The 13,433-nt window shown below is 34.2% G+C and overlaps 2 long non-coding RNA genes across 2 annotated transcripts; both read left to right on the top strand.

Annotated features, from left to right (window-relative positions):
- Positions 1–229: 229 nt before the first annotated feature.
- On the top strand, positions 230–3,680 carry LOC133876447 (uncharacterized). Its single transcript, XR_009901538.1, has 4 exons — positions 230–937; positions 2,764–2,826; positions 2,903–3,007; positions 3,468–3,680. It is a non-coding gene; the product is annotated as an uncharacterized LOC133876447 (long non-coding RNA).
- A 5,910-nt stretch (positions 3,681–9,590) lies between these two features.
- On the top strand, positions 9,591–11,676 carry LOC133874513 (uncharacterized). Its single transcript, XR_009901310.1, has 3 exons — positions 9,591–9,632; positions 9,762–9,828; positions 11,487–11,676. It is a non-coding gene; the product is annotated as an uncharacterized LOC133874513 (long non-coding RNA).
- The last annotated feature ends 1,757 nt before the right edge of the window (positions 11,677–13,433 follow it).

Below are 13,433 nucleotides of genomic sequence, written 5' to 3'. Positions count from 1 at the left end.
TCCTCACTCATATCTCTCATTTTTTTGCATTTCATTGGGGATTGTGTCGGAATTTTATAAAAAAATGTGAGGGTAGATAGGAACTGTTATTTTGTAAAGAAAGAATATTTAATTGATATTGGGAAATATGAGGGAAGTTATTTGTGGAGTATATTTGGATAAGGAATTAAAAAGTAAGTTTGTTCCCTAAATTTAAGAAAAATTAAAGAGAAGTTGCGTGAATGCTCTTAGTGTGTGCCTTGATTTGTAGGTGGTATCATTGAAAATTTTCATATCTGTATAACAGGTACATCATAAGGACCGTGAATATGGCTGTGTATTTTCGGGAAACAAGATTCCAGATTGCTTTAGCCATCGTAAAGAGGTTGCAAATACTAATTCTTTTGAAATAAATATCAATGAGGCTGTACATTTGGATTCGGAGAATACTGGATTTGCTTTCTCTGCCGTGATTGGTTTCAAAGAGCATGTACAAAATGAGGATCCTTTTGTTATTGGCGTTGAAGTCATCATTGATGGTAAAAAAATCTATACTCATAGGTCTCGTCCTATGTATAATTTAACCGACTCAGATCATGTATGGTTGCATTACCAAGGTTCACACCATTCTCAGCTAAAGACAAATAATCTTCAAGTTAAATTTTTATGTGAGGGTATTTTGACTAGTGAACCTTCAGATTCAGTGTTCTTTAAAAGTTGTGGATTCCATCTACAACAACTATATGAAGAGAAAGCAATAGCTTTAATGGATGGAATTTAACTTTCAAAGAGACATGATGATGATGATGATGGCAACTTGGAATCCAATTGGTACTCGCAACAAAAGAGGCATTCTTCAACCTTGGGCATTAGAATTTCAGATGTGGAGGAAACAGCGGTTGGGTACATGAATCACAAAAACACTAATCAAATCACCCCCAGAACTTAAACCAGCCAGGTTCTTTTCACTTTTTTCTCAAAGTACCCCATAATGCTTGTTAATTTTGTTTGGGGTGTCAGAATTGCTTGCTAATTGTTGAATGGAGTGGGTTCAGAGGGTTAATTGTTAGTTCTTGATTTGCCCACTTAATCATGCCATTTTTCGGATCTTTTGGTGCAATTGACAAATGGAGTGGGTTCAGAGGGTTAATTGTTAGTTCTTGATTTGCCCACTTAATCATGCCATTTTTCGGATCTTTTGGTGCAATTGACAAAGAGTAATGATTCACTACCACCTAAATATACAACTTTTCACCACCTTGTCTATGTGGCAAGGTGGTCCCCCACTTTAATTTATTTTTAAAAAATAAAAAAATTCAAAAAGTAGTGGGGGACCACCTTACCACATAAGCAAGGTGGTGAAAAGTTGTATATTTAGGTGGCATTGAATCATTATTCATTGACAAATGGGGTTCCATGCGTGAATGCGTGGGACATATTCAGCATTTGACCATTGAGCGAGCTTGTTTGCGCAGGGCAGTCACTTGGGCTATAATAATGTAAATGCTTGATTTATTTATACACTTATTTTGTAATTAAGATGTGGATTTTATATTTCATTACAACTGAATTTTTGCTTCGAGCTAGGGAGGGGAGGGGGAGATTCAAAGCCGATTATTTTACTTTTTGAAATTAATATTGCTTTATTTGGGGGTCTTGGTTGTGTTGTTATAGTATTTTGCGTTATGAATTTTTGTGGCATAAATTCATCAGCAATGATAAATAATACTAGAGGACCTTGATGGAAACCCACAACGAGTAACATAAATGTTGGAAGGACATGTTTTTAACTTTGAAATTGATTTTGTAAAATTTCTACGTCTATTAATAAAAGGATATAAAATGGAAAGTTGATTCTCTCTTTTCAACCAAATTTATACATGATAACGTTTGCAACCAGCTTCTTGGAATAAGACTTCTAGTTGCTGTGAAGTTTTAGTTTTTCAAAATATGTGTTGATGTTGATCGATCATATTATATATAGAAGTGGGACTTCCTTAATCAGATAATTTTAGCACAATGATTTGTTTTCACTTTTTTGATAAGATTTTATTTAATATTGGACTTGTAATAAATGTGAAATTCTAGATTGATATATATACTTTATAGAAAATGTTAGAGATAAAACCAATTTCACTATAATTCTTTTATAATTCTTTTACAAACTAATGTGGCATCTTATGTAGGCTTGTAAAAACGGGGTGGTTATAACCTCTCTGCAACCGCTAACCGCTAACTTCATAACCGTATAACCGCCTAGGCGGTTAGCGATTTTAGAGGTAGGCGGAGGCAGTTAGTTACCGCTAACTGCCTACTCTTATAATAAATATATAAAATTTTTATATATTAAAAATTTGTTTGAATTTGGTTATTTGGATTTGTAATGTTTTGGAATTGTATTTGGATTTGTAATGTTTTGGTTTTGGATTTGTTTCTATTTGGTTATTTGGATTTGTAATGTTTTGGTTTTGGATTTGTATTTAGTTATTTGGATTTGTATTTGGATTTGTAATGTTTTTGTTTTGGATTTGTTTGTATTTGGTTCTTTGGATTTGTAATGTTTTGGTTTTGGATTTGTTTGTATATGGCTATTTGCATTTGTATTTTTTTTAATAGATATTTTGGATTTGTATTTAGATTTGTTAATTTTGTACCAAAAGCCATTTTGTGGGTTTCTTGAATTCTTGTGTTTATTAATGGAACTGTAAACCTTTTTTCATCTTCAATTTCAACTTCTACACCAATTTACCTCTTTCTTTTCCTTCTTGTCTCAGCAAATTACAGGGATTATATCTGGGTACATCATCTTCTTTGTTCAGTCAGCATTGATGATTGCTGGTTCAAGAGGTATTGATCAATCCTCCCTTATTCCCCTTGTGCTTTGTTATTCTTTGTCTTTACTATTTTGTTTCTGTCCAAGCAGTCATTTACAGGTGTCAGCAAGCTCTACCTCCAACTATGGGTCCTGTCAAGTTTGAACTTTGCTTACACACTTTTGGTTCTAAACTACTCCTGTGTTGGTTTCATGGTTAGTCTCTCTCTCTCTCTCTCACACACTCTCTGTGACGAATCTGAATATCAAGTTCGTAAAGGGATAATTTAGATAGGTTATATTAGAGGGAACCTGGACCTCCTTCAAACATATGTTTGGAATAAACTTCTCTCTATATTTTATTAGCTCTAGAACAATATTTAAATATACTTACAACCCTAACAATTTTCTCCTACTGCAAAACAAACTCAAAGACTTCAAAACCTGTACTGACTCAGAGACTCCAACACTGAGACATCTTAAAGAGGTACTCTTATTGAAATATACAACTACTAGAATTGAAATACTTGAGACCCAAGGTAGATATGGACTTCTAGCCCTAGGCACCAGAGGACTACAACACACACACACACACAGCCACTTAATCAATTTCTTTGGGATCCAAAGCTTGTTGCTTTCAAGGTTCTTATGATGCTTATATGCTTGTATTGGACAGGTATTAAGCCTGCAGCACGAAACACTTGCCTAGTATGGGAGCATATATTATATTGGAACCATTCTTCCAATAGTATTGATCCTGCCTGCTTACATAAGAAGAAACTGTGCTTTGTGCTTTTTAGTTGAAAGAATGTAACGATGTGATATAAAAGTAAAAATAGTTTTGAGTGCTTTGTATTTAGAATTGTTTGTTAATTAATGTTTTTTTTTTTTTTTTGGCGCTAAAAAAGTAAAAAGCTTTCTCAAAAAGAGTTTTCAATGGTTTTCTGTCATCTCATGTATCAACCAATCAAATAATTCCGCATAGGGTTTCATCTTTAGTTTATATTTTTTCTTTCTCTTCTCATTTGTTAGAGTTATATATTCAAAAGTAACGTGGCTTTTAAAATTACAATTGATCGAATGGTAATTTTAAAAATTACATCTCTTATGTGGATAAAAATGAGGGATAAAATTCTTATATATAGCATTACTCTAAATATTAAGATAACAAGATCTTAACACTTTGATTGTTCAAATTTTATGGATTTTACTGCGGTATTATTATCTTAGAAAATCTAAAGAAATTATCTATCCTTACAACTCCCTAATTAAGCATGACTTTAGACACCACGTTTGCCACAGCCAAGAAATTCCTTAATTAGCGACTGAAAGCTAGAGATAATGAATGGTGCTTGCTTGGTTGCTTCTCACTTGTGCTATTTAAATTCCTCTCCATCATCCTTATCCATAATTAAAATTTTATTACGGGTATTTTCGACGTTGGAGGACATTGACAATTTTTAGTAGTTTGGGAGGCATTGTCACAATTGAAAGTTTAAGATGACATTGTCTGATTATATTTGAGGGGGTTATGTAAACTTATGTGGACTCTCCTCTAATTAATATTTTAAAGCTATTAATTGATGTAGCAATTGCCACATAAGAGTAGGACTGTACAAGCGGTTACGATTAAAGGTTATTGGCTAAAATCGCTAACCGCAACCGCCTGAGGCAGTTATTGAATTTTAACAACCGCCTCCGCCTAGGCGGTTAGCGGTTATTTTTATAATCGCTGGTTAGCGGTTATCATGTTTATAACTGGCAGTTTGAAAACAACTCTTTAATTTGGGCCGATTTTTTGACAGGTTTTAATTTTTTCAAAAAAAAAAAAAAAATTAATAATAGCAAGTAAGCATGTCGCAATATGTAGTAAAAATTTAGTACTGTCCGATATGGTTATAGCAATATTTACCATCGAAGGATGCCTCAATCAAAGAAAGAATCAAGTTGGTAATATGAAACATGTTCACCAATGCATTTTGCATTTTTCTTTTTGTGCATAATTTAATGGGGGAGGGTTTTAGAGGAATGATTAACTATTCTAACTAAAACTTCAAAATGACTAAGTCATTAGGAATCCTCTTAACAATTTTTTGACGTACGAGTTTTTTTTTTTTTTTTTTTTTTTTTTTTTTTTTTTTTTTTTTTTAAGGGTATTCCAGAGTGGCCATTTGTGGACGACACCACGGGTCAACTGGCTCACACATAGTGATAACATTTTGTGTGCAAAGGTCCATGACAAACGAGTGCTTTGGTTGATAGTGGCGTTTCTCACAACATTTAACCCCATAGAAGATAGCTATCCACAGTGGCGTTTATGGCCTCAAACTTGTTGGTCATCTTGTACATTTATGTAGTATTAATTTCAAAGGAAAAATTTTGCAAGGCACATGCTTGATTCTCCGTATTTGATAATAATAGAGGTAATTCCCTATGTGATGTTTAACTTTAAAAACTTAATAATACTTAAAGAGAAAACCTACCATCCGGACCTACCGCAAAACAACATTTTCACAGCCTCCAATAAAACACTAACACGTTGGCTAAAAAACACCAAATAAAATGGTGAGGAAAACATAGGATCTTTAAGCCTAAAACTCTCTCTCTCTCTCATTCTTCTCACTGGTTGCCGTCTCTCTGTATGAAAGTTTCCGGAAGTCTAGGACTGATCCAGATTGACTGCAATGCTGCAGCTCACTTGAACCAACAAAAGGCACACTGGTAGGATGCTGCTCCTCACTACCCCTTGCTGGTTACAATATAGGAATTGAATATTATTATGACGTTACTTTATATAATACATTTTATATACAAGACAACATTTGCTATAGTAAAAAGAAACAGAACAAAACTAGTGATACAAACCTCAAAACCTTTATAGCCTTTCTATGAACCTTTTTCTTCTTTTTATCCTTTGATTTAATTTCCCGACCCTCGTATATCTCCTTTGTTAGTGTTCTTCTTGGCATCAAGAGCAAGCTTTGCTAAGAAAGCTTCTTTTGTAGCATTAGACTTCTCTGCAGCTTCCTTGTTGACCAAATCCTCCAGGTGTGCCTCGAAAGGAAAGATTTATCCCAAAAAAAAAAAAAAAAAACAGTAGCCAACATAAAAGGTAATAACTTCAAGGAAAGTCCCTTTACCTACGGATGTTTGGCGCATCCCAGAAGGTGGTATTGCGGTGTAATAGGCTTGGTGTGCCTGTAGGCACCACAGGATTGAAATTTCGTAGACTTAGTGCGAAGTTGATCATCAGAACTGGGAAACTTTGTGATTTTCACACGCGATTGGAGGAAGGTACCAACACAACAAAAACAAGATATCATGGATGCTCTTATGGCAGGGTGCATGTTTTGAGATTTTTTTTTATTTTTTTTTTATTTTATTTTTTTTTTTAATTTTTACTTTGTAATCATTGTTAAACTTATTAGTGGCAAAATATTTAATGATATGCAATTCTAACTTTTATGCAGAAAAAATTCTATGTGGAGCTCGGTGTACCTATGGAAAGAGTTTTAGATATTGCCTTTCAAGGATTTTGGAATGAAAAAAAAAGATTTCAAGCACACCTTGAAGCAATCTCTGCAACTCAAGCAGGGTGAAAAACTTGAAGATGTGTTGCAAACCACGCTGAACATCCACCTATAAGATGCGGATGGCATAGTGGCCATAATTGAAACATGGCTAACCGATAAAGATTGGGTAATAACACATGACCATTACCGTATTAAATGTTTTACATACATATATTTATCACAATATTGATAATAATGCAAATGTATAGGAAAGACCCGAGAAGAATAGGCAAAGACGTGGCATGCAGGAATTTTCGCACACCTTGGGGTTGAAAAGCATTGCCCAAGTTGTTGATGAGCGGGTATGTACTTTGGGTATTTCAAGATACATTGTTTGATAGGTTCTGTACAAAAATTCTAATATTGTAGGAGACAAAGGTAGGGTATACCCCCACAACGGGCGAACTGTTTATATAAACTCACACAAAAAGTGATGACACCCCATCAATGATAAGGCCAAGGAAAAAATCTAAAGTGCAAATGTTATATTATGATTTCTTAAAGTTTATACGCATCCTTTATTTTTTATATCATTTTGTCTCGTATAATTGATCTAAATAGACGATAAGTTTGAACTTAATTATAGGATAAGATGAAGGAACTCATGTAGTAGGATACTCCAACATCTAGATCATGTACACATGGCATAATACCGTGGTCCCCAAAGGATGTGTACGGGCAGGTAATGGGCCTTGAAAATCCTGGGTGTGTTCGTGGATTGGGATTGGGGCCAACACTGGATAGATCCAGGAGCAGTTCGTGTAGGGCATCAACATCGGCTTCCCAAGATCCTGAACTTGTAAGTGAAGTTAATCAACTGAAAGCTCCAGTTACGTAGATACAAATGGCGCATGAGAAGCAAGAGAGTGAGATGACTCAAATGAGATAGCTTCTTGCCATGCTTGTGGAAGGGAATGCGCATAGGGACAATGCGCTAAACATTATTCCAAACTCAACTTCTCCATGTTAGAAGATATGAAGGGCTAGAATATATGGAAAGTATAATATACTTTCCATATATTCCATATTTGATTGATATTGTAATATTCTACATTGATGGTGTGTTGTAATCAAATTATGGGGATTTAATTACTATATTTGATGAGAATTTGATTACCATATTTGTATTTACTTTACACCCTATAAATAGGGACTTCTGTATTGTAAACAATTAAGCAATAAAGAAGCACAATGTAGTCTATTATAAGCTTCCGCTTTCTTTCTTCCTCTCTCTCTTTCTTTCTCTTTCTTACATAAAATTCTCTTGTCTTTATTCTATTATTCTACTATTTGTCTTTAAGTTTTCCATCCTATCATATTTTCTTTCATGGTATCAGAGCTATAGGCTAACGCCAATGTTTCATCTAATGGTCTTGTGAATTTTTTTTTTTGTTTTCTTATATTTCATTTTTCTCTTGATAGTCATTATTTTGCAGATCTCCTCACCATAAATTTTGTGTATGATTGACAAAAAAAAAAAAATCTCCTCTCCCCGCATATGTCTTTTCTTTTTGTATTGTTGTTCTTTTTTTTTTTTTATTCCAAAAAAAAAAAAAAAAAATCTCACTCCACAGCAGAATCTATTTTTGCTTCTCTTTGTTTTGTTTTTCCTTTTTTTTTTTGTTTTTTTTTTTTTTTTTTTTTACGGCAGAACAGCAGAACCTGTTTTTTCTTCTTTTTTGTTTTTCTTCATTTTCTTTTGGTTTGTGTTTTCTTTTTCTTTTTTTTTCTTCTTCTTCAAACAAGTTGTGCGCGTGAGTTGGAGATAAGCTTTACTCCAACCCACGCCACCTGTGTCTCCTACAATCCAAAACCCTTGTCTTGTTCTTAATCTTTCATACACAGCAAGCATAAGATATTGCTTCTCTCATACACAGCATGCGTCAGATCTTGCTTTGTTACTGTTGATCTCCGACAAACCCAGCCGAGTTTCGCACTTCACAGCCGGGATCGGTCTCTCTGCCGCCGTCCACTTCTCAGATTCGGCACCTTCTCCTTCGGTTGTGCAGGCCCAACGTTGGCGCCTCTTCCTCCGGTCATCCATGGCCCGTCGCAAGTAGAGCTTCTCCTCACCCTCGCAGTCACCATCTTACCGCCCCTTTGCCGGCCGTCCATCAGTCCCACCGTCCCCTTCAAGGTTGTGCTCGTATCTGCTTTTATTCCTGCGAATTCTTGTAGCAGTTATCTGGTAAAATGATTGTTGCTACTTTGGTTGTTGTTCAGGAGAGAAAAAAAAAAAAAAGATGTAGTTTTGGCAGTTAATGCCCAATGGGTAGTCTCGGGAAGATGAAAAAAAAAATGAGAAAAAAAAAAAAAGAGAAAAAGAAAAAGAAGAAGAAAATAGAAGTGAAAAAAAAAAAAAAAAAAAAAAAAATCAAAAGAGGTCAAGTTGCCCATATTATTCTTGTACATAGTTGGCTCATTTTCTTTTGGCCCATAGTTGGCCCCATCTCTCTTTTCTTTTGGCATTTGAGGTATTCTCTAAAACCCATGCCAATTTCAGCCCATAGTTGGCTCACTTTCTTTTGGCCCAATCTTTCTTTTCTTTTCACTTTCTTTGGCCCATAGTTGGCCCATTTTATTTTGGCATTTGAAAAGTGATATCATGCCTTATTTAGCCCATAGTTGGCTCACCTTTTCTTTTTGGCCTGTAGTTGGCCCAATCTTTTTTTTTTCTTTTCTTTTTACTTTCTTTGGCCCATAGTTGGCCCATTGATATTTAAGGCGCATCTTCACCGTCGCCGACTTCCTTCATTCATCGTCGTTGACTGTCGTTGATCGTTGTCATCTCCAAAAGAAGAAGAATAAGCATTTATTGCAAACTCAAGATTCCAGAATCTTTCACCTTGAGTTTGAAGGGGGATGTTAGAAGATATGAAGGGTTAGAATATATGGAAAGTATAATATACTTTCCATATATTCCATATTTGATTGATATTGTAATATTCTACATTGATGGTGTGTTGTAATCAAATTATGGGGATTTAATTACTATATTTGATGAGAATTTGATTACCATATTTGTATTTACTTTACACCCTATAAATAGGGACTTCTGTATTGTAAACAATTAAGCAATAAAGAAGCACAATGTAGTCTATTATAAGCTTCCGCTTTCTCTCTTCCACTCTCTCTTTCTTTCTCTTTCTTACATAAAATTCTCTTGTCTTTATTCTATTATTCTACTATTTGTCTTTAAGTTTTCCATCCTATCATATTTTCTTTCACTCCACCTGTGATGCCCAAATCATCCGTGGGTACTGGAGCAGGTGATGTTTTATTTTGGTTTCATTTCTAAACTAGGAATTGCTGAGTTTAAATGTCATGTGACGTAATATAACACAATACTTATTAATTGGCGTAAAGTCATTAACATTATGATTCCGCTCTTGTTATAGGTGAACACCCAATTGCAGTCGATGACAATGATCAAGCGGGAGATGACGGCGAAAGATAAATCAGAAGGTGTGTTAATTAGTAACAATATTTAGTTGCACTTATTTTACGAATTTTTGGTTGCTTCCCTACTTAAGCAAGTTTGTTATCTACATGGCTTGTTGGGTTGTTGTGTTTTATGTTTTGCAAGCCTGGTTTTATTGTAAATAGTCTCAAATTCTAGCGAATAGATTTTGATAGATTAGAATGAAGCTAATGAATGTGCTTGGAAGTTTGGGGATTTAGAATATATGGTATCTTTTCTACCACTTATCAAGTTTGGGGATTTAGCATATAGGTTTCAACTACTTATCCGAATGTTTGAAACGAGGTGAATATATATATATGTGTGTGTGTGTGTGTGTGTGTGTCTGTATTTTTTTCTCTAGATTGGTGCTGTCAACTAAGTAACATCTTTTCTTAGCTCATTACCAACCTTCATTTTTTGGGAAATAATGGGAATCTTCGTCTTGAATCATACTGGATTGGCTTCTGTTTCAATTTTTATAATCCTTCTTTCTCTCCCTTAGAGTTTCTGCAGACATGTCTCAGATAACAGAGTTTGCAGGCATTTAAATTTTTTAACCACTACTTTAGTTGGAGCAACTGCTAGTACCAGGAGACTTTTGGGTGATCAATATTGCATTAACCTTTTCTTCTTTTTTTTTTGGTTTTTGTTTTGGCCTTTTTTTATTTTTTTTTTCGGAATCGATGAAGTCAAACATAGATCAGATGCATCATTTTGATAGTAATAGCTACAAGACCAAAACAGGGTACAAAAAACCGAAAGCCCTTCTTTTAGGTTCCTCCCAGATACATGGCTTACATACCCGGCTCAACATTCTTGGAAAACAATCGAATCGAGGGGATGGAGGAGAATGGGCCATTCAATCTTGTAAACTAATCGAGACCGAAATCTCCTTTCTCGATGACTGACTTCACAAGATGCAATTGATCGAACTCAACCAAGTTTCATCAGAGTCGGTTGGGGTCTGCTACCCAAGCCCCTGGCCACATTCAGCTTTCTTCAGTGCCATGTCTATTGAAATGTAGGCTATTACGCTTTCTTTCACTATTTTCTTATTGACCTTCCTTGTTTTGGTCTATTGCATTTGGCTTGAAGCAAAACACTTCTTATTGTTGCAGTCACTTATCTTCATTGCCTATGCATGACAAAACCATGTTAGCTGAATCTTTCTTATGTTGTCTACCTTCATTTTACACCAGTGAATTGCTTGTTTATTAATTCATTTCTTGTCATCCTAGTTAATCATCTCCTTATCCTTATTTTACCTGCACTTAATTATATTATATTCTTTTAGTATAGATTATCTATTATTTTACAGAGATAAACCAATTACAGCTTACTGCAAAAGCAAATATTTGCTTCATTTTATGGGCAAGGTCCTCTTCAATCTCCTTCCTTTGGATGATTGTTCTTTGTCTTGAATCATACTGGATCGATGATTCAATCATCTCTCCTTTGTTACATGAAATAGCTAAATTATTGTTTCGTCTGGGGCCTTAAGGACGAATCTATGTAGGATTTTAAGAAAACAAAGGCATTATTCCATGTTAACACCGCTAATATTGTTTTCCTGTTTTCACAAGCATATATTGTTTTGATTAGTATTGATTTATTTTCCTACTATGTGGATGACCCTAACATTTTTTTCCCCTGACTGTAGGATTTAGAGCAACTTTTGAATTTTATTGGTGCAGAACAAGGTTGATATACAACAGGACGTCCAGCGAAACAATATGATGTTTTGGTTTTTTTTTTTTAGGTTTTTTGTAATTAAGGAAGTACTGGTACTATGAGTACATTGCTTTAGGTGTTTGCTTATTTTGAAATAATGGCAATTTCAATAGCGTATATAAAATTGTGTATGGTTTTGTTTTGGATGTAGTTGAAACATTGTTTGAAGGTATTTGTTAGCAATCTAATAATAGTATTTTGCCTATATATATGATTTTGTTTTCGATTAAGTTATTTTACAGATGTTTTATGAGGTGAAAACAGATTTAAAAAAGGGGGAAATTTCATATAATAACCATTTTTTGTTTAAAAGAAAATTTACATTGTTTAGCAATTAAATGACTTAAATTGTATGTGGAATGTTTATGATGTTTATTGTGTAAACGACATAATTTTGTGACATTTACACAGAAAATGTCATAAAACTTTAACGTGCTTTATACATTAGGTGTCACAAAATAATGACGTTTGATACATAAGCTTCATAAAATTTTACGTCACGAAATAGTGATGCTTCCAAAATGTCATCCATTTTGAACATGAATCCCAATAGCCTTGTACTTATCAATCCAATACAAAAGGCTATTGTAACACATGAACAACATGCAAATCCGAAAGTACCAACTTCAATCGAAGAATTTCATTCTTCATATCATACAACACTTTTTTATTTAAACCAAAAAATGAAAATATTCACAGCCATGTACATATCATAGTCGGTAAGAATCATAAATTCCGCATTAAATCTCATAAATATTTTTGACTCTTGAAAGAGAAGCGGAGAACAGTGCCGAGAATTTCCAGAAACTCAAACAACAGCAGTAGTTGATTCCGAGCCCGCCTAATGAGATAGCCATGGATTGTTTGGTAAGAGTACCCTGCAAATTCAACTCCAACATGAAATTAGATTGAGAGAGTTGGCCAAGCAATAGGGGGTTGATGAAAAGATCTCTAGCTAGCCCTCCTCTAGTTCAACATGGGCTGAGCATCTACAACACTTATATTAATTCCTTCAATTAAGGAATGAAAAAACAGTCTTTCATGGCTTAGCAATTGTGCTTTTCTATATATAATTAGATATAAATGGTCATGGAATTCGTTGGTTAATTGATATAGATAATGATCCCTTCTCCATTTATTCCTAGTGACACTGTAATCAAGCTTTTATTTCAGAACAACTCCTTTTCTCTTTGTAGTTGTTGCTTAAATTAAAAGAATATACAAAAATAGAAAGAAAGACAGAAAAAAGAAGCAAATTTGTGAAAACAAATTCTAACTTGATCTTTGAATCGGGTTAATTCCAATATTACAAAAGAGCATGGCCATGATTAAGAAGTGCCTTAGCAAAGTACATCAATAAAAAAAATAAAAAAATAAAAAATAAAAAGAGATGCAAGTCATTAACAATTATAATTTGAGTCTCATTTAGGCGGCTTCCCCCATGACAAATAGAGACTGACTATAAGATGTAAAGTTGCTAAACATTTAACTAAGAATTGCAAGTCAATTCCTTGCCACACAATTCAATTATAATAGCTTGGATAATTTAACCTTAAACACTTAAAAAAAAAATAATTATAAAGAGAGACTATGAAGAATAAAACCACTAACATGACATCTGAAGTGGAAGTTGCAGCATGCGACTCTCCTGCTAGATTTTGCAAGTCCCCTGCAAAACACACAAACCCAGAGCAAAAGAAAATTCTTCAATAAGCCTAGATGGCTAGAAGTAATTTGAAGCATATCATAACAATTTTGCTCCAAATTTGCTTGATTAATTATACCGTTGGTGATTAGTCTGCAGATGCTAATTAAACTAGAAATTTTTTGTCCCATAATGCGAATGTGAATTTGAATGTGAAAGTTACCTAAATAA

Source organism: Alnus glutinosa, chromosome 8, assembly GCF_958979055.1.
Source record: "Alnus glutinosa chromosome 8, dhAlnGlut1.1, whole genome shotgun sequence".
NCBI classification, from domain to species: domain Eukaryota; kingdom Viridiplantae; phylum Streptophyta; class Magnoliopsida; order Fagales; family Betulaceae; genus Alnus; species Alnus glutinosa.
This window is presented reverse-complemented; position numbering and strand designations above follow the sequence as displayed.